Genomic DNA, 20,348 nt, shown 5'->3' with positions numbered 1-20,348 from the left:
TTACTTCAGTGATGAATCTAAGTTTAATTTACTTGGTTGAGATGGCAGGAATTATGTCCGACGAACGACTGGCGAAAGATTGTCTGTTAAATGTGTGAAGAAAACTGTGAAACACGGCGGAGGAAGTGTGATGGTGTGGGGGATCATCTCTGCTGCTGGTACTGGGCCTCTTGTTCGCTTGCATGGGAAGATCAACGGAGAGGTGTATAAACAGATTCTTCGACAGCATGCCCTTCCATATTTGAGATCTTCAAGGGTTCAATGTCCCATATTCATGCAAGATAATGCTCCTTGCCACACTTGCAAGAAGGTCAAATCATTCTTTACTGAAGAAGAACTTTATGTGATGGACTGGCCTGCTCAAAGCCCGGATTTAAATCCAATAGAGAATGTTTGGAAAATAATTGGTGAACGGGCACAGCGAAAAAATCCAAAAAATCAAGATGAACTCTGGAAGTTCTTGGAATTTGAATGGAGCACTGTTACTCCATCATTTTGTAGGAAATTGATCAATTCATGTAGCAACAGGTGTCAGGAGGTGATTGACAATAAAGGATTGTTCACCAAATATTAATGTTATTGCTATTTATCTTTTAAAATAAGTTGAATTTCATTATTTTCTAAGCTACCCTTAACTTTTGACCGCAAGAAGTTACACACTCTTTTCTTTATTAATTACTAACTTTCTTTGTATGAGTTGCATAAGCTTCAAATTTTCAAGTAATATAGATATAATGTATATCTAATTGTATACAAAATATGAAGTTCTTGTGTAGGGTATTATTTTCAATATATGCATTTGAATACATATGCTTTCACTTACCCTTATATTTTGGCCGCTACTGTATATATATATCATGTGAAAACCACTATTGGAGTAGAAAAGACTGGAGACGGGGAATCCCCGTCTCCAGTCTTTTCTACTCCAACAGTGGTTTTCATGTGAATGACAAATGTGTGATTACATTTTTCACCTGTGATATATATATAAATATATTTATATTATTATTATTATATATATATATATATATTTTATATATTTTTATATATATATTTATATATATATATATATATATATATTTTTTTTTTTTTTTTTTTTTTTTTTTTTTGCACCAAGGGATCCATTGTTATGATGATTGAATCTTTGTGCTCACAACCTGAAATTTTCACCACCATTGCAGATATTGACAATGTGACAAGCTGATAAAGTAACCCCAGTCATGGATGTGCGTCAGAAGCAAAGATATGTCTTTGAATTCCTCCATGCAAAAAGGTGGAACCAATAAACATTTAGCAGTGCTTAGTGAACATTTATGAAGCCAAGGCAGTTGATGTCAGCATGGTTAGGAGATGGGTTTGTCAATTCCAGAGTGGCAACAGAGATGTGAGTGACAAAACACGCTCTGTACACCCATGCTCATCACTGGTGAAAGTGCATTGAGAAGGGAGGTGATTACGTGGAGAAATAAATTCTGGAGCAAATATGTCCACTCGTTTTAATGGTGCCACTCCTGTCTTTATAGCTCTTCAACTTTTTGAGTTACAAGTGAAAAAATAGGATGCATCACTTTAGGAACTACCCTAGTATATTTTACAGGGGAATATGCTTTAGTGAGGATGCACAAGGGAAAGATAGGCTGAAGTTAGAATTAGATTTATCTGTATCATGTTTAATTAGGAAATACTACGTATTTTGAGTTAAGTGGTCCAAGATAGGAAAATGAATGTTATAAAGAATACCTCTATCATCCGATTTGAAAGCCAGAAGTAATTGTGTCACAATTATCATTTTCCATTCCAGTTCCCAGTTTAGTTAAACATTAGTGTCTGTCACTAGAAACCTGCAGCCCTGCAGCAGCCAGCAAGTCCTACTGATCTCTCTAGGATCTCTGTGCTGTGTGAGTGTGGGGCTGTATCTATATCACCAGCTAGTTAGAGGAGGAAGGGAATGGTTAAATTTTATCAGCTCTACTTTTGTGAAAAAGTAGTTGAAGTATAATAGAAGTTGATCTATTTTGGGCAAATTCAGTTGACCAAATGCTAAGCCCTTGGGACTATATTTCTGGGTGGGAGTGAGGGCATATGAGTTTTGGACACAGGAAGTAGAGAGAAATATGTCCATCTTATAGGAACACCACGAAATCACCCATCATTAGTCCCCTTTATGTGAAGTACAATGATTAACTAAGAGTTTGTGTATTCACATGTTTCAGCACTAGAATTTATGCAGTAATTATGTACATATGAATACACCCATTATCTGAACTCTATCTTATCCAGACACTTATTATTTTTATTTTCATGTGTGAGTTGAGTTTGTCTATTTACTTTAGTGCATGTGTATTTACCTAGTTGTATTATACGTAAAGGGGAGCTATGCTTGTAGTGACCCGCCTTTGTATCTCTCAGTGTCTAGTTTATTCTTAAATTTTTGTATGGTTTTTGCACACACTATTGTTTCATCCAATTTGTTGCAAACATCCACCACTCTATGTGGAATTCTTTTTTTTCTCCAGATCTCTTCTGTAACTATCCTTTTTGTGTTTCTTTTCATGTCCTCTTGTTTTTCTTTTATCCCACTTTACATACATATAACAAGGTTTTTTCCCTCTTACAAGGGAGGTAACCAAAAAGAAAAAGGCATAAAACCATTCCCACCCATTCCATCCCTAAATACACTCCACCCCCCTCCACCCTCCACCCTCCCTCTTATCTTAGCACCTCCTGGATGACGGGTCATCCCTGCACCTTGTCCACTGCCCTGGATTAGAGGCATTGTCACAAGACACAGCACATCCACAGCAAGGCCGCTTTATTAAATCTGCGACCCCTCTCTCCATTCCCCCACACAGAAAAGGAGAAAACGGGAAGAAATCCCTTCGGGCTGCATCAAATTTTTCTCACACATACTACCTCACCCCCATCCCCCCACCCATTCCACCTCATGCATCACAATATCATCCATATACAACCATTCTCCATTCATCCCTGTCTTCTGTCCTCTCCCGTCCTTCTTCAACAGACATTCCCCTCTTCCCCAAAGCCCCCTTCACCCCATCCATCCATCTCATCCTAGGACGCCCCCTCATGTTCACTCCCTCCACATCTGCCTTGCATACCTCTTTTACTAGTCTATCTTCACTCATTCTTTCCATGTGTCCAAACCATCCTAATACTCTTTCATCAACCCTATCTCCCAACTCCCTTTCCACCCCTGTTCTCCTTACCACCTCATTTCTCACTCTATCCAGCCTAGTAACCCCCATCATACTTCTCAGACACCTCATCTCAAACACATTCAAACTCCTCTCTTCCTCTCTTATGTTCCATGTTTCTGCCCCATACAGTACTGTTGGCACAATCACTCCTTCATACAATCTCCTCTTAGCATCCATTCCCAAATGTCTATTTCTCATTACACTCTTTAATCCACCAAGGCATTTAGAGAGAAATGTCAATATATTTGTATTGGGAGACCTTAATGCTAGGGTAGAAAACAAACCAATAGATGGAGTGATTGGGAAGTATAGAGTTCCAGGTAAAAATCGTACTGGAGAATTGATGGTGGAGATGTGTCTTTAAAGAGAGTTGATGATAGCAAATACAGTGTTTAGGAAGAAAGTCAAGCATAAGTACACATGGGAGAGGGTGGTGGATAGAAGGATGGCAGATAGAGTGTTAATGGACTATATAGTGATGACCAGGAGTATGGTAGGAAGAGTTAAGGATGTACATGTTCTAAGGGGAGAGAGTGGAGGAATATCAGATCATTTTCTGATGGAAGGTAAATTGAGAGTGGAGAATAGTTGGAGAAAGAGGAAAAGGGCAGAAGGTAGGGAGGTACTTGGAGTGAACTGCTTAAATGAGAAAGAATAGGAGAAGGTGTATAAAAAGAAGCTGAGAGAGGAGTGGGAGGAAGTGAAAGATAGAGTAAAACTAGGAGTGGAGAAGGAATGGGGATGGTTCAAGGAGGGAGTCATAAGGTGTACAAAGATGGTGTGTGGAACAAGGAGGGCGGGAGGAAATAGAAGGAAGAATAGTGAGTGGTGGGATGAGGAAGCAAAGAAAGGTGTAGAAGGGAAGAAGCAGGCTTTCATAGATTGGCTACAAATTAGGACGAGGGAATCGTATGAGAGGTACAAAGTAAAGAGAAGGGAAGTTAAGCACAAGATAAAGGAAGCAAAGAGGAGAGCAGATGTGAAATGGAGTAAGACTATGACAAAATTTTGAAAGTAATAAAAAGATGTTTTGGAAAGAAATTAAAAGAGAAAGAGGAGGCAAATCCAGTAGAGAAGAAAAGGTAAAAGGTGCAGATGGAGAGATGATAATGGAAGAGAAGGCAGTGAGAGGAAGGTGGGCAGAGTATTTTAGGGAGTTGCTGAATGTGAAGGAAGATAGGGAGGGAAAGGTAGTTGCAGTGGGAAATGCTAAGAAAATGAGTGATGAGTGAGGAAAATGGAGGAGAAATAGGGAAAGATGAAGTGAAAGCAGCTGTTAAGATGATGAGAGCAGGTAAGGCACCTGGGTTGGATGAATGCCATGCAGAATGTCTGAAGAAAGGAGGTGCACTTATGGTGGACAGGCTGGTGAGGTTATTTAATGATTGTTTTACCTCTTCACTCCGGGGCACATCGCATGTCTGGCAGCATTAGCTACCCAACGTGTGATGTTGCGTCATAATAATCGCATTATAAAAAATAAAGTCAGTGCTCAATCGTTCGTTCTCTTTCACCCGTGAATTTTGATAACCATAGGAAATATGCTGAAGCCAGTTTAGAGAGAATGGAAGCTACGTAGGTATGACTGCAATAAATATAATCAAGATGCCGACGTCGGCATCATCGCATACCCACTTGCTCCTCATGCCGCCTACGTAGGCGTCACCGTATGGAAGTGGTTAAGAGAGGGTAGAGTGCCGGAGGACTGGAGGAGTGCCTGTATCGTTCTGCTTTACAAGGGAAAGGGAAACAAGTGTGAGTGTAGTAGTTTCAGAGGGATCAGTTTGTTAAGGGTAGTTGGGAAGGCTTATGGGAGGGTCTTGATTGAGAGGATTAGGAGAGGAACAGGGAGTAATTGGTGAGGAACAGTATGGTTTTAGGTCAGGTAGGGGTTGTGTAGATCAGATTTTTGTGGTAAGACAGATATGTGAGAAAGCTATAGGAAAAGGTAAGGATGTTTTTTTGGGCTTTTATGGATTTGGAAAAGGTTTACGATGGAGTAGACAAGAAGGCACTGTGGGAGGTACTGCAGATATATGGGATAGAAGGAAAGCTATCATCATGTTTTACAATTAATAATTTACTCCACATACTCTTTTTATTCAACATTGAATAAAAATGTAATTGGAAATTCCCACCTTATGTAGTTTAATAAAACATGCAGGTACGTCTAACATAGGCCAGGATTGAAATGAAACATTATTAATTTATTTGCTTTTCACACCTTTTGCTTCCCTTCTGTTGTGGGAACCACAAGGTAGGCTGATAATGGTAGGTACGCATGAAAGTTTTAGTAAAGGCACAAACTATTCCACAGGTTCCACTGCATATATATGTATGTATATATATTTTATGTTTAATGTCTGAATCTCTTATTTTTCTTACATATGCCTTTTCCTTTTTGGCTACCTCCCTTGTATGGGGGGAAAGCCTTGGTATATGTATGTATTATGTTCTTAATAGATTTTAACTATTTTGAAATTATGGCTCTCAAATGTCAGCGCTCAAATATTATCGCACTCAATTGTCTTGTGCTCAGTAGTCAGTCAACCCCTACCTTTACCTCAAACCACTTGCTGTCTCCATTTCCAATTCTTATGCAGGGTCTACTATTGACTGCCCTTAACAGCTATCCCCCCAGTCCCATCTGCAAAACCTCCCACAGTGCCTCTCTGTCTATCCTGTCTAAGCCTTTTCCAAGTCCATAAAGGCCTAAGAAACAACTTTACCTTTGCTAAAGCTTTCTCAAATGTCTGCCTTCCCACAAAAAAATTATCCGTGCAACCCCTACCTTTCCGAAACCTATACTTTTCTTCACCAATTACCACCTCTTTTTCTCCCCTTAATCCTCTCAATTAAAACTCTCCCATATGAAACTACTACATTCATATTTATCCCCTTTTCCCCTGTGAAGCAGAACTATACAGCCACTCTAGTCCTCTGGCACTCTACCTTCCCTTAGACACAATAGAAAACCTCATTAGCCAGTCCACTATTACTATACCTCCCTTCTTCAGACATTCTGCATGACACTAATCTAACCCAGATGCCTTACATGCTCTCACCATTTTCAAAACTACTTGCCACTTCTCTAGTCCCCTGGCACTCTACCCTCAGACACACAATAAAAAATCTCATTAGCCAGTCCACTATTACTGTACCTCCCTTCTTCAGACATTCTGCATGACACTAACCCAGATGCCTTACCTGCTCTCACCATTTTCGAAACTACTTGCACCTCATCTTTTCTTATTTCTCCGTTTTCCTCGCCTATCACTGTCATTATCTTAGCACCTCCCACTGCTACCACCAATCCCTCCCTATCCTCCTCCACATTCAACAGCTCACTAAAATAATCTGCTAATCTTCCCCTTACTGCCTCCTCTCTTAACATCAGTCCATCTATGGCTTTTACCTTTTCTTCTCTACTTGACTCAATTCCACTTCCTCTCTTAACTTCCTTCCAAAACATCTTTATTACTTTCAAAATTTTCTGTTATACTCCTCCCCAATTTTATATCTGCTCTCATTTTTGTCTCCTTTATCATTTGTTTTGCTTCTCTTTTTTCTTTGTACCTCTTGTATGACTCTCTTGTCATACTTTGCAACCAATCCCTGAATGCTTGCTTCTCTTCTACTACCCTCTTCACTTCATCATCCCACCACTCACTACCCTTCTTTCTATTCCCTCCCATCCTCCTTGCTCCACATGCCATCTTTGGACACCTTACCACTCCTTCCTTTAAATGCCTCCATTCCTCCTCTACTCTTTCCTCTATCCTTCTCCGCCTCCCACACTTCTCTAGGCTTCTTGTACTCCTGCTCCTTTTCCTTCTCATTTAAAGAGTTTACTCTACCTTCTGCACTTTTCCTCTTTCTCCCCTATCCTCCATTCTCAACTTACCTTCCAAAAAATTATCTGATATTCCCTTACATTCTTCCCTAAGAACATAGACATCTAGAACTCTTTTTACTCTTTTGGATACCGTTACATTAATGTCTTATCAACCACCTTTCCATCCCCTTTCCTGTGTGTACTTATGCTTGACTTTTTTCCTAAACACTGTGTTAACTATCAACTCTCTAAACACATCTCCACTCTTAATTATCCACTATGATTTTTATCTGGCTCCATGCTTTCCATCCTTTCCATCTACTAGTTCATCTCCTACCCTGGTATTGAAATCTCCCAAAACTACTACAAATATACTGCTTATCTCTTCTCATTTATTCACATCTATACCACACCCACATACATTAAAAAACCCAAACCCTAGGGATCTATTTGGAAAATTCCTCTCAGACCCTCTTTTGCCTTGACTTCTCATAGGAATGTACCATTTAGGGTTACAGAGAGCAGGATGCCTAGTCCTATCATTCCATCCTGTTTTAGCCACCTTTATGACCCAAGTGGGAAGACTCCGTGGCAGTATTATTTCTTCCTTTTACCATAGGGGACAGAGACAAAAATGGAAATATATACTCAAAGAAGTAGTACAGTACAGTATTAAGAGGGGGGGACAGCATAACAGATGGAGAGTCACAGTACAAGTAGCATCATTTCTCTATGAGTAGAGATTTCCTCTAACAGACAGAATGATGAGTGGCTCTGTTCTGTAGGATACTTATCCTTTAATTCTTGTCACAAGGCTCTTTTATTCATTTCCATGGTACCTATTCAGTAGAAGAGGGGTTAGATATTTGTTGTGTAACACCAGCCATACAGGATGTCACTTATTTTTGTATTTTTGCCTTTTGGTATATGTAGTAACCAACAGTAGCAATATATACATTGTATGTCACTATAGCAGCCAGTTCATGTTGTGTGGTATTGTGGGTGATAGGTAACTAGAGAAATTTAGTCCAGTTTTTCTTGTGCTATGCAACCAAAATGTCAAATTTCATTATTGATTATGCAGTAGTGTGTTTTTCTATTTGATTATGTAACATGTTGTATTTACCTAGTTGTATTTTACGGGACGAGAGCTATGCTCGTAGCGACCCATTTTCGTATCTCTCCACATCCAGTTTGTTTTTAAAATTGTGTATGGTTCTGGCATTCACTGTTTCTCTGTTCAGTTTGTTCCAGACATCAATTACTCTTATGTGGGATTTTTTTTTTTTTTTTTTTTTTTTTTTTTTTTTTTTTTTTTTTTTTTAGCTATCTTTAGTTTCTGTTCATGTCCTCTTGTTTCTCTTCTATCCCACTTAAATAAGTCATCTCTGTCGAGAACTTCCTTCCCTTTCATAATTCTGAAAATGGTCAACAAATTGCCTCTTTCCCTTCTCTGTTCTAGTGTTGACAACTGTAATTTCTCCAATCTTTGTTCATATGTCAGATTTGACAGTGTAGGTGCCATTTTTGTCACTGCACTTTGGCTTCTTTCTAATTTTCTTATGTTCTTTTTTGTCCAAGGTGCCCACATTGATACAGCAGATTCTAATTTCTGTCTTGTCAGTCTAACAACTATTTTTTTAACCATCTCCTCATCTATGTAGTCGAAGGCCACTTTCATTGATCTTAATAAGCTGTAAGTCTCTCCAAATAATTTATTTACATGTTTGTCAGGTGTCAAGTCACTTGAGATGATTACTCCTAGGTCTCTCTCTGTGTTTACTTTTTTGACTTCTTTGTTTCCAATTTTATGTTGTCCCGAAACTCTACTTTTACTTTTTCCAAATTCCATTATGCTACATTTTTTAATGTTGAAGTTCATTTCATATCTCCGACTTCATTTCCATATTTTATCCAGGTCATCTTGCAGTGATCTGCAATCTTCTGTGCTTACTCTCTTGAGTAATATTGGCATCGTCACCAAAAAAGTTCATGCAGCAATATACTCCCTCATCCATATCATTTATGTATATGGCAAACATTAAAGGAGCCAAAACAGAGCCTTGTGGGACGCCACTTTTCACATCTTCCCATTTCAAATGTTTGTCTCTAAGTACCACTCTCATTTTTCTCCCAGTAAAGAAATCCTTCACCCATTCCAACAGTTTCCCCTGAATTCCTCCTATTTTTTCACTGTTCTTTGTTCATTGAAAATGTGGGTTGATCTGTATGTGTAGGGTACTGGGTACTACTAAGGAACAAATATTTTATTACCTGGAAAATTCTCATTGCTGAATTAGTTCAGATACGTGAGTCATTATCTCACTTCTAAGACTCGGTAGAATCAGTACTGGCTGTATGATCTTATGTATATGCATGTTATTATTTGTAATTAACTGCCAAATTTTTTCCCCTCTCCCATGCTTCACCATCACTATGGAGACATGTAGGTGCCGACTCCTAAACATTGGATATAGTTGCAAATGATGACAAGCAAGTAGTGCAATGTGACTTTTGGATTGAGGAGCCACACTTCCATCATAAGATGAAAGTGGGGAAGGGGAGGTTAGCATAGCTTTAGCTGAGTAACTTGTATTATTTAATATTCAGTGTTATATTACCATTGAACCCACAGACCAGTGGCTCTGTGGACAAACAAATGTGATATTGGTATGTTGAGTATTATACCATTCACAATGACGTAAATGGCTATGTGAGGATAGTATATTATAATTGTACATAAAACTATATAGCATTATTGCTCATTGTAAGTATGCTTGTGAGGCTACAGACTTACTAATGATTTACTGTCAACAGATCATAGATTCTTTTATAGGATTATATGATGAAAAAGAGTACTTATCTTGAAAAACTGTAGATTGAATAAAAATATCTGAAGAAATTCATAAACCATTCTTTCTATAAATAAGAGTGTGTGTGTATGATTTATGATTTACACTGCAATCCTGCAATCAATGATGAATTTTGGCCTAAAATCCTGCTGCAGCCATAACAGTAGTTTTGTTATTGTCCTCTCTCAAAAACACACACACACACATACATTGGATTCACGGCAAAGATTGGAACTCCGGAAAAGAAGTGCAATTTTTGTGGATCTCAACAATGAGTACCTTTGTTGTATTAATAGGGAAGGGGAAAGCCCATGGTGTAGTGAGAAGATGAAGAAAAAAGGAGAAAGAGAGGGATTAGTCAGGAAAATAGAAGGAAATGAGGAAGGGGATGAACAGGCCCCGGATGTTAGGAGGGGTGTAAACAAATGGGGGGCAGAACACACAGATGAGGAACAACAAGGAAGCAGAGGTGTCTAAAGCAGAAATATAGATAATAACAGCTCAGTGGAAAGAGAAGATAACTGCTTTTATGGATTTAATGAGGGAGGAGTTGACAACCTCCCCTGACTAGTAAATCTAGAGGAGAAACTAGAAAAAATGAATGAAGAATGGGAGGTTAGGTTTAACCAATTAAAGTTAGTTACCCAAAGAGTTGATAAACTGGAAGAACTAAAGGAGGAGAATCAAAACCTAACTAAAGAAATAGAAGAATTAAAAAGACAGTTAAAAGAAGTAAAAGATGAGAATGAGGAATTAAAGAAGAATAATAGAATAAAGAGTCCATAGCACAGGGTTGGAGAAAAGTCCAAGAGAACAAAGTTGTATTTACAGATATAGTGAAAGAACAAACTGAGGACACAGTTATTAAAGTGATGAGAGAAAAGGAGAATATAGTAAGAGACTTAGCAGACAAAAAGAAATGTATAATTATATTAGGGATGGAAGAGAAGTATAATTCAAATAAAACCACAAGAGGAAAAGGTAAACAAGATATTAGAAGTAGTTCAAGAGGATGGACAAGAGACAGGGAAAGAAATTGAAGAAATATATAGACTAGGGAAATATAATACATGTAAGACCAGACCAATTAAGATCAAATTCAGGCCACAAATGACAGTAGAGAATATCTTAGCAAAAAACAGGGAAACTAGCAGACAGGGATCAATATAAACAAGATAAAAAGAGAAATGAATAAGAGAGAGAAGAGAGGATGAGAAAACAGACTAGAATCTAAAGAAAAAACAAGAAAAGAACAGAGTCAGAAAAATATAAATTCTATTGGAGAGTAGTGGATATGAAAGTGGGGAAATGGTTCATAATATAGAAAAACAGAAAGGAAACAGAAAACATGATGGAAGTAGCAAAAACTTAAAAGTGTCTTACACAAACATATATGGTTTAATAACATGCTTGAACGAACTGAATGATTGCCTGAAGGAAAAAGAACTGGACATAATGGGAATTGTAGAGACAAAATTGAAAGGTCCACTACCACCCAACAGTGTAGGACAAGGTGCATATAATTATTGGATTAGAAATAGGGAGGTGAAACAAGGGGGTGGAGTTAAGTTCCTGACTAAGAAGGATATAAATGTGAGGAATGTCATATGGAAAGAATAGAGTAGAGATGATTATGATGGAAGTGGAGGACAGGGATAGGAAGTTTGTAGTAAATTATGTGCCTCCTAAAATGGCCTCGTGGAAAGAGAACACAAAAATATGTTAGGAGACACAAGGATAACACTAAGATAGAGGAAGAAAAGTTATAATGAGTGACTTTAATTGTAAAGAAATCTGCTGGGAAGAGATGACAGTGAAGGGTGGAGACGACCTATGGGGAAATGTACTACTTGATGTGATTATAGAACATACAATGACGCAATGGATACAAGAGAATACTAGGTATATAAATGAGGAAGAACCAACGAGACTAGAACTAATAATCACATCAGAATGCGAAATAGTGGACAAGATTGAATATAAGACACCATTAAGTAAAAGTGACCACATATTGGATGAACTGGAACTAAATGAGGAAAAATACATGAAAAAATGAACAATATAGAAAGGTAAGATTGATGTATGAATTTTTTTTTTTTTTTTTTTATGAAACAAGAGAATTCTTTCAAAAAGCAGACTAGGAAAGAATGGACAAGGAGGAAACAACAATAGAAGAGAAATGGAATATTTTGACAAAATTTTATAAAGGAGTGGAAAAGTATGTGTCAAGACAAAAGCAAGAAAAAGAATATGTAAAGTGTTGGTACAACAGTGTGGTAATTGTTGTTACGGGAATGGCATTGTTTACCTTGAGCTACGGCAATTTCCCGAAAGCTTGTTTAATTTTCGAATCGGGAATCTTTCCTGTAACTTCGTACCACACTATCGTAATTTTAATTGATATTATTAAACTCCCCTCCCTCTTTATTAATTATTTAAGCCTATGCTGTAATTTGATTAACAAATCGGGAACTTGAGAACTTACTTGAAGTATCAGTTGTCCCGTGGCTTTGAAACCGTTTTTTGAAGGCTCAGAACTCCTGCCGAACAAGACTTTCAGTCCCGGTACGTCAGACTAGCTTCAACCCTGGTACCAGTGACAAACTTTAACCCTATCACCAGAAGGACAATAAAACCTCGGCAAGGATCTACAGCCATCGAAGCCTCAAGCTTGTATATTAATTCTAACGATTTGTTAGAGAACTCAAACAGGTAAGTTCTCTAACGTTCTGTTTTGTTCAATTAATTACGACATAGGTTTTTTCTCTAACAAATCGAGAATTCCGATCAGTCTTATGATACTATAGTTTTTGCTAACTAATCTGAATTCTCGGCTTTAGTTTTTTCATCTCGGAATTTGAGAATTTACTTAAAATTTAAATTTAACTTTAGTAGTCGATTTCGACTTTAACTTATTTCCCCCTTTGTGTCGTAAGCCGCTATGTAAACATATTTCATTAAGGTTACGATAGTGTGTGTACGAGGTCCGGTTTCCTGTTCTTATACCGAGTTTGTTTCGGTTTTTATTAATTACCTTGTTAACGTTCGGGAAATTTTGCCGGCTTTGGTACCTTGTTTTTCTCGTGAACATTCGGAAATTTCCGAATAGTTCTCTATTCTTGGTGGCCTCTATTGTTGTATTGTCGTGGTTTCTTTGATTTGTTGCCTTTATCCGGTTTAAGCTAGTATTTAAATCAAAATTATTTTACTTATTTTCTATCTTCGTTGTGCTTAGTCCATAAGACGGTTTTTTGACACGACTATTATGCTCGTATATTTGTAACGAATTGTTGGGTTGGCGTCGTTATGGCCAAGATATATATACACCAGGTCTAACCGCTTGAGCCGTTCTGCGCAGCTTCTGACGTCATCTGGCTGCTTCCGTTTTCTCTTTGTGAAACACTGAAGAAAACTGTGAAACGCTAAGGAAGACTGGAACTATTATATTTCCCCCCCGTTATCTCTCTAGCTCATTGCTATTATCAGTGTGTGTGTGTGTGTGTATTTACCTAGTTGTATTTTACGGGAAGGGGAGCTATGCTCGTAGTGTCCCGTCTTCATATCTCATTTTATCTAAACTATTTTTAAATTCATGTATTGTTTTTGCACACACCACTTTCTCATCTAACTTGTTCCAACTGTGTGTGTGTGTGTGTGTATTTTATGGGAAGGGGATATATCGTCGTGTGTGCTAATATGTGTACATGTTCACATGTGTGTGTGTGATTCATCTTGGTCTTTTGGATCACGTATTGGACTCGTGATCGACAGCTATTTCCCTCCCGGAAGAGAGCTCAGCTCGTGTGTCCGATCTATGAACTTACACGCACACATATCTCCAACTCCCCGCCCACGAGAGTTGGAGTAACGACTCGAAACGCAGCGAGACTGAATTTTTTTTAAACCTGGACAGGATTCGAACCAGGTACCACCGTTACCTTGACATTTTACGCCAGACTCTCAACCAATAGCGCCACCGAGCCGTATGAATAAAGGATATGTGTGTGTGTATTTATAGTTTTATTTTACGGGAAGGGGAGATATCGTCGTGTGTACTTATATGGGTACACGTTCACATATGTGTGTGTGTGCGTGTGTATTTTATGGGAAGGGGATATATCGCGTGTGCTTATATGTGTACATGTTCACATGTGTGTGTGATTCATCTTGGTCTTTTGGATCACGTATTGGACTCGTGATCGACAGCTATTTCCCTCCCGGAAGAGAGCTCAAAGCTCGTATGTCCGATCTATGAACTTACACGCACACATATCTCCAACTCCCCGCCCACGAGAGTTGGAGTAACGACTCGAAGCGCAGCAAGACTGAAAAAAACAATTAAACCTAGACTGGCTTTGAACCAGGTACCGCCAATACCTTAACTTTCTATGCCTGACTCAACCGATTACGCCACCGAGAAATATGAGTGAAGTGTGTGTGTGTATTTATATATTTTTATTTTACGGGATCGTCGTGTGTACTTATATGTGTACACGTTCACATATGTGTGTGTGTTTATATACTTGTATTTTACGGGGAGATATCGTCGTGTGTGCTTATATGTGTACACGTTCACATGTGCGTGTATTTGCAAGGAAACGATGAAAATTAACATTTGGCTTAATTCTTCTTTGGTTTAAGCCACAACCCTTAATTGTACAATAAGTCATATTGTCAAGATCTATATATAGATCTTCATTGTCAGAATATAACTAATTGCGTGGAGCGGTGCGAGCGGAGGCAGCGACATGCCCGTACGACGAACCAGCTACAACTAACAGCGACGGGACGCGTGAACCCCAGTTTGAGCAGCCAGGTGATGTCACGGGCCCGCTGCGCCAACACTCGAAATTCGGTCGGAAGTGGTTAGACCTGGTATATATAGATCTTAGTTATGGCTAGCCGCGATGAGACATTGTCCGCTTCGGAAGTTTTGCAAAAACTCCGAAGACAGAGAGCTCATAGAAAGGGGCTTATCTCTAAGGACTTCAAGTCTCGCCAAGTTTTCCAAGGGTGAAGGGAGACTAACTGAACGTTTTAGGGATCCTCGGAAACGATATTCTTCAAAACTTCTCAAACTTTTCAATAGAAAGTGCCCCCCTTGTATGGTAGCCCGTCATACAAGGTTATCAAACTTGCTAATGGTTACATTCCATACGGGACTGGGGCTCAATATATCCCTCCTAGTGAGAAGCCCTTCCTATTAGCAGAGGAAAGAGAACTGCCCAATGTATCTTTTTGTTGGACACTGGAGCACAGTTTTCTATCATTAATAAGGAATTTGTAGAGGACAAAGTTGGACCTTGTTTAAGTCCTCCTATGGACAAGTTAGTTTCTTCCTTTGGTTTACCTCTAATGAATAAAAGAGGTTTTAACTACACTGCTAACTTAAAACTCCCTTCAGGGATGAATTTGTTTAGTTTGTTCTTTGTCATTGAAGGATTCAACTTGTCCTTACAAATTCCTTCCTTATCTTCTATACTACTTAGTATGAATAATAGATTGAAGGAAATTTCCAATCTTTTGGAAATTTTCAAGGCCAAGTTCACACCCATTTCCTTTACTTATGTTCCTTCTGAACATAATATGGCTGATTTCCTAACTAAACCTTGTAGTGCTAAGGTGTTCAAGGAAAAATTTAATTGGGTTCATGGACCTGAATGGTTGTGGCCTCATACTTGGCCAAAGGGTCACTTGGGATGTATTCCCTCCTGTTTCAAGGGAGACATTGTCAATGCTGCTGTTGTACAAGTTGACACTCCTCCTCTAATAGATGTCTCTAAGTTTTCTTCCTATAGTAAACTTCTTCATCACTCTTCTTTGATTTTTAAGGCTGTCTTTCTGTTCAAGAAGTCTAATACTGACCCTGTTAAGGTAGCATCTAATTATTTGATGAGTATTATGCAAAGGGATTCCTTTCCTGCTGAATTGGCTTATTTGCAGAATTCCAACACTAATGACGTACCTCCTTTGGTAAGTCAAATGAACTTGTTCTTGGACAAGAATGGTTTGATTAGGTCCAAGGGCAGAATTAACAAGAACATTAACCTCAAATATGAGGTCAATCCCCTTCTCTTGTCCAAATCTCATCATTTAACTAAGATCCTAATTTTCTTTGCTCATTGTCAAGTTATGCACATGGGACTACAAGCCACACTTAATTTCCTTCGTATGCACAGATTCTGGATACTTATTGCCAGACAAGCTGTATTAAGCATTTTGAAGGATTGTATAGTTTGTAGAAAATACAATTCCCGTGCAGTTAATTATTATTCTTCCTTTTTACCTGCCTCTAGGGTGAATCTAAGTGTGCCCTTTGCCCATACTGGTGTAGACTACACTGGACATTTATGGGTTAGAGACAGGAATGGAGAGAAGGTTAAAATATACATTCTTATCTTTACATGTTTCAATACTAAAGCAGTTCACTTGGAAGTTGTGAATACAATGTCCACTACTGAGTTTATTTTGGCTTTTGTTAGGTTTGCTAACAGGTATGGAATTCCTTCTGCTGTTTATTCTGACAACGCTAAATCTTTTGTTCAAGCAGGAAATGTTATTGAACAACTTTTATCTTCTGAATTTGAAGAGAAATTTAAAACTTCCCCTGTTAAGCATAGAACCATTCCTGTTTATGCTGCTTGGTATGGTGCCATTTGGGAAAGGTTAACACAGACAGTGAAACAATGTTTGTATAAGGTATTGGGTAGGTCTGTTCCTTCCCTGGCAGAGATTACCACTCTTTTGTCTGATGTTCAACAAAATTTGAACAATAGACCACTAACTTATCGTTCTTGTGAAAATGAGGTACATGTTATTACCCCAAATCATTTTCTTATTGGAAGGACCATTCCTTCCTTGATGTTTGGAGACTTGGAACAAGTCCCTGAATGGGAATCAGGAGAAGACTACCCTTCTCTTCTCAACTTGGTTATGGACTGTAGGGATTATTTCTATGAAGAGTTCAAGAAACAATGGTTGACAGAGTACTTGGTCAGCTTAAGGGAAAGGGATAGAGCTGCATATCACATTTCTAGAAGCTGGGAAAAGGGAGATATTGCCTTTTTGAAACTCCCCTTCAAGACCAGACCCTTCTGGCCCTTAGTTCGTATTGTGGAAACCTTTCCTGACCAAGACAACGTGATACGTACAGTCTCTGTCGTTAAGCCTGATGGGAACTCTATTAAAGTGAACAAACTTTTAATCCCTCAAGAGCTCCATGCTGAGTTGAGTTCCAGTCTTGAGGATGAATCCCCTGGGGTTACTAATGTTCAGGCAAGAGAGTCTGAACCCTTTGAAGAGGTCTCAGACGCAGAGGAGGTTAACTCTTTACAAGACGATTGTGTCTCTCTGGAACCTGCCTCTGTGAGGCCAACTCGTGGGACTGCACTGGCCTCTAGAGACCTAGTAAGGTCCCTAGCAAGCAAGAACTTGTTATAAATTTTGTTCGAAAGTGTTGTATTTTTTAAACACTTTCTTTTTGTTGTTGGGGAGGCTGTGGTAATTGTTGTTACGGGAATGGCATTGTTTACCTTGAGATACGGCAATTTCACGAAAGCTTGTTAAATTTTCGAGTCGGGAATCTTTCCTGTAACTTCGTACCACACTATCGTAATTTTAATTGATATTATTAAACTCCCCTCCCTCTTTATTAATTATTTAAGCCTATGTTGTAATTTGATTAACAAATCGGGAACTTGAGAACTTACTTGAAGTATCAGTTGTCCCGTGGCTTCGAAACCGTTTTTTGAGGGCTCGTTAGAACTCCTGCCGAACAAGACTAACTTTCAGTCCCGGTACGTCAGACTAGCTTCAACCCTGGTACCAGTGACAAGCTTTAACCCTATCACCAGAAGGACGACAAAACCTCGGCAAGGATCTACAGCCATCGAAGCCTCAAGCTTGTATATTCTAACAATTTGTTAGAGGACTCAAACAGGTAAGTTCTCTAACGTTCTGTTTTGTTCAATTAATTACGACAACAGAAGATGTTGGGAGTTAAAAGACAAAAGGAATAAAATGGAAAAAAGACAAAAGACCTGAAAAATGGAATATATATAGTTATAGAAATGAATATGTACAAGTGTGCAGAGAAGAAAAGAGAAAATACGAAAAAGATATCATAGAAAAATGTAAAGATCAACCAAAACTCTTTTACAGATTTGTAAACAACAAACTGAAAAGCAAACAAGAATTACAGAAATTGTGACAAGGAGGAGTTGTATACACAGAGGAAATAGAAATGGCAGGAATTATGAACAAGCACTTTAAATCGGTGTTTACGAGGGAGAACATACAACCTAGAGATATTTAGTGGGGGGAGAAAGTCCCCCCTATGAAAGAGATAGAAGTATCAAGGAATGAAATAATGAATCACTTGAGTAATCTCGATGTCGGAAAATCGCATGGACCAGATGAAATGGCAAACTGGATTTTGAGAGAATGCAGGAGTGAACTAACAGACAAAATACATATTCTAATAAACAGTTCATTGAAAGAAGGAAAAATTCCAGAAGATTGGAAAAGAGCAAATATAGTACCAATATATAAAGGGGGAAACAAGGAAGATCCTACCAACTATAGACTGGTCTCTCTTACAAGTACGATAGCTAAAATATGTGAAAGATTTATCAAGATTAGATGGGTAAGGCATTTGGGAGAAAAAAAAAAAAAACCGTACTAAATCCAAGGCAATTTGGATTTAGACAAGGACGATCATGCGTCACAAATTTAATGTGTTTCTATTCAAGACTAATAGATATAATACAAGAAAGAGATGGATGGGCTGATTGTGCATTTCTAGACCTGAAAAAAAGCTTTTGATAAGGTTCCACATAAGAAGTTGCTATAGAAATTAGAAACTGCAGGACGAATACAGGGCAAACTACTGAAGTGGATGGAAGACTTCTTGCATGAAAGAAAAATGAGAGTGGTGATAAGAGACAAACACTCTAATTGGGATGAAGTGGTAAGTGGTGTTCCACAAGGAACAGTTTTGGCCCCAATAATGTTTGCTATATATAAATGATATGGATAAAGGAATTGAAAGTTATATGAGCTTCTTTGCGGATGATACAAAATTGTTGAAAAAAGCGAACACTAAAGAAGATTGTGAGTCGCTACAGAGTGATCTCAATAAAGCATGGGAATGGAGTAGGAAGTGGGAGATGGAATTCAATACTAAGAGGTGTAGTATAATGGAATTTGGAAGAGAAAAAAAAAGAATAATGGGATCATATGAATTGGGAGAAGAAATTAAAAAAGTAGAAAATGAGAAGGACCTGGGAGTCATTATTATGAATAATATGTCACCTGAGAAACATATAAACAAATTTTTTGGAGAAACTTATAATCTAATAAGGACAATCAAAGTGGCATTTACATATCTGGACAAAGAAATGGTAAAGAAAATACTAGTCACTTTGATAAGACCAAGATTGGAATATGCAGCAACAATGTGGTCACCAAGTACAAAAAAATGAATAACAAAACTTGAAAGAATACAAAGAGCAATTACAAAATTGGCACCAACACTCTCAGAACTATCATATGAAGAGAGACTAGCAAAACTTGAGCTACAGACATTAGAGCAAAAGAAGAGAAAGAGGAGACTTGATAACTATAGAATCATGAAAGGCATAGAAACTATTGATAGGATCAATAAAATGGGATAGAAATACAAGAGGACACGGAAAGAAAATCAAGAAAGACAGTTATAGAAGAGACCTGAAAAAGAACACCTTTCCCCACAGAGTAATATATGTTTGGAACAAATTAAATGAGAATGTGGTGTGTGCAAAAAACAATACACGAATTTAAAAACAGTCTAGATAAAACGAGATATGAAGACTGGACACCACGATCATAGCTCCCCTTCCCGTAAAATACAACTAGGTAAATACATGCAAGGTCACCCCGTGGGGCTAGGGGGTGTAGTATAGAATATAGCCCCTGCCACGTCGGCTGCGTGTCGTAAGAGGTGACTAATGCCGATCCCCGAGCGGGGCTCTTATTTCCTCGCTCAGGGCTTCCTCTTAGACTTCCTTTCCCACTCTTCTCTTCTCTTCCGCTTGCTGCCCCCTCCCTCCAACCTAATTTTCACCCGCCCCTCTCAGTAGCGGCTTCACGGACATTCACCACATCAACCCCTCATTCATAATCACCTTAAAGAAAGCCCTGTGGCGATGGCTAGTGACAACGGGGGCAGGAGAAGGTGATCTCTGGGAGCCTCTAGTCACGAACTACACATAGGCGATGTGGGCAAGAAAAGTCGCTCTTGTGTTGGAATTGAGGCAACAACACAGTTCGGTAGCTACCCACATGACTGAGCAGCCCTGTTCAGGATCCACTCTGCTCACCCCACATGGGGAGGGGGCTAGAAAAGGTGCCCTAAATATAGCTTGCCTCGTTTCTACCTGACTGGAGAACCGCCCCCAGTATGGT

This window comes from Oratosquilla oratoria, chromosome 23, assembly GCF_046742065.1.
Source record: "Oratosquilla oratoria isolate Oo_2021 chromosome 23, ASM4674206v1, whole genome shotgun sequence".
NCBI lineage: Eukaryota > Metazoa > Arthropoda > Malacostraca > Stomatopoda > Squillidae > Oratosquilla > Oratosquilla oratoria.
The sequence above is the reverse complement of the archived record's forward strand: the minus strand, read 5'-3'. Positions refer to the sequence as shown.